The following is a 2,680-nucleotide window of genomic DNA, read 5'->3' on the forward strand; positions in this document are numbered from 1 at the left end:
TGTAATGGTGACTAAAGGGTGTTTTTTCATGTCCTCTATGCTCTAACTACGAAAATATTTGATTTACAAATAAGGAATCCTACTTCGCGGAATTTAATTTATCACGGTAGGGTCTAGAACCGATTAACCGCGATAAACGAGGGTTCACTGTACCCACACTGATTCAGGGCCCTGGAGAAACCTATCCCGATACACACATCACCTCAGCAGCCCCACGTAGATACAAACACTGCATTCAGACCTCTCCCTAATCCATTCTGATACACAATCTGCCTCAGGCCCTTCCCCTACCCATCCAAGATACTAAAGCTGTCTTCAGACCCCTCCACTGCCTCAGGGGTCCCCCCAAGTGCCTTTTTACTCTGCCTATCACCCCCAGTCCCCCATCTTGAACCCCTATCCATACTTGAAGAGCCTGACCTACAGTTTCCTTGACAATCCATGGAAGCAGAATGGATTACACCCTTCATGCCTGTTGTTCTAATCAGGCCTTTCCAGTTAAATGGTCATAACTGTTTTGGGGTTTTTTTAGTCCCCCTTGCCCTACCCAGCTGCCAGCCTTCCTTTTTTCACTTCTTGCCTTGGCCCCGGAGAATGTTCTTGTTCTAATCCCCCTCTTCTTCACCCCACCCCTCAGCCATCTTTAGAGGCGCACAGTTGGTCCTTGGCCCTGCCATCCCCTTCCTGCAGCACCCCAAGGGCTCCCACTCAAAAACACTCACTGCCATTGAGTTGATGTGGACTCATATGGATCGACCCTATAGACAGGGTGGAACTAACTGCCCCTGTGAGTTTCTAAGACCGTAGCTCTTTACGGGAGTAGAAAGCCCCATCTTTCTCCTGCACTGTGGTTTAAAGCTGCTGTTCTTCAGGGTCACAGCCCAATTCGTAACCACCATGCCACCAGAGCTCCCGGTAGCCTAAACACTCCCTATTCTTGAGCCAAGGCATGCAAAGCCTTCCCTGGCTGGCCTCTCAGGTCCTGTCTCTGTGGGACACAGCCTCAGCAAAGCCATTTTGTATTTAAAAGTCTTACAAGAAGGGAGGTGGGGTAGTTCCCATAAATGACTCAAATGCTTGGAAAATCAAAACTTAGTAGCCACAAAGGGGCTAGAGGACGTAATGACCAGAAACTTACAGATAAAGGTCCCCGGAATGTTCAGGACATTGTGATCAGAAACTTATAAAGTTCCCAAAATGTTCAGCTAAAGGCTAACCGCAAGGTCTGCTTCTGTTCCTGCTTGCACAGCTGCAAAGCCCCATTGTTTACCCCACCCTATAAAAACCCAAGTCTGTGAGCAATCGGGACCGCGCTCTCCCTCCTCAGAGAGCTGGTCCCTGCGCAGGTTCTTTTTCTCCTCTGTCCCCTTTCATAAACTGTTTTGCTTTTTACCAAAATCGGAGTTGTTCTTGTCCAGTTCATGTACAACATCTCCTCCACTCTCCTTGCAGTCCTTTGCCCTGCCCAGCAATATGGAACAATCGTGAGGATGGCGTAGGACCGGGCAGTGTTTCCTTCTGTTGTGCCTCGTGTCACTTTGGTTCAGAACAGAATTGATGGCACCGGACTAAACAACCACATGGTTCATTTCTCTGTGTCTCTAGCCCTACCTATCTTCATCCCAAAGCCATCCAATGGAGTTGCTGCAGACTCATGGCGCCCCTATAGGACAGGGTTCTGAAACTGCTTGTGCTAGAGTAAAACTGCTTCATAGGGTTTTGATTGTCTTTATGGAAGTGGACCTCCAAGCCTTTCTTCTGCTGAGCCTACTTGGGCTTCAATCTCTAACCCTGAGGTTAGCAGCTGAGGGCAAACCACTAGGCTATCCAGGACCCAGTGGCTGGCCTGGGGCCTGCTGTGACTGCTTCACCCGCATCCCTGAAGCTTCTAGTCCTTGTCCTTTGCTCCTTGGTTGAAAACAACAAACACATTACCAACGATTAGATGGTGGCTCATTGCGACCTCATAGGACAGGGTAGACCCACCCCTGTGGGTTACTGAGACTGTAACTCTTTTGTCTGTCTTTCTCCTGAGGAGCTAGCTGGCTGATGGTTTTGAACTGCTGACCCTGCAGTGAGCAGCCCAACGTGCAACCATGGCCCCACCAGGGTTCCTCCTGGGTGGCAGAGGACCCAGAATGTGAGTTGGTCAGAGTCCTGGGTCAGAGTTCATTCCCGGTTGGCCATGGTTCCCATCTTGAGCCAAGGTCCGTCTCCTCCAGGACATCATGGGTGCCTCTGATCCATCCCCACTCACTCATGACCCCCCTCCCTCCGCACACTGCCAAATACCAGCGAGTTGCGTTGGGGGCCTGACCGTGATCAAACACACATTTGAGGGGAGAGATGCTTCTGAGCAAAACTCCGTGGCTCTTCACCCCAGAAGACGGCATCCCGTGACTCCAAACGCCTCTTTAAGAAGTAAAACCCTTTGGCAAGGACTTTCCCGGCCCCCCCTTCCAAACTGCACCATCCGGGTGCCCGACACAAGCTACCCCCCTAGGGCTGCAAGGGGAAGGCGCGGCGCCTTTAAGGGGCCGTCGGCGGCCGAGGCGACGCTGCTTCCGCTGCCCCAGGGTCCTCAGGACGCCAGTCCGGTCAGCTTGGCGAGGCCGGCCGGCCCGGGGTGCGGGCAGCAAGCGCACAGGGACGGTCACTGGGAGGAAGTGGCGGCGGCGGC

This window comes from Echinops telfairi, unplaced genomic scaffold (genome assembly GCF_000313985.2).
Source record: "Echinops telfairi isolate 266 unplaced genomic scaffold, ASM31398v2 ScPeMD7_18;HRSCAF=68, whole genome shotgun sequence".
In the NCBI taxonomy this organism is placed as follows: domain Eukaryota; kingdom Metazoa; phylum Chordata; class Mammalia; order Afrosoricida; family Tenrecidae; genus Echinops; species Echinops telfairi.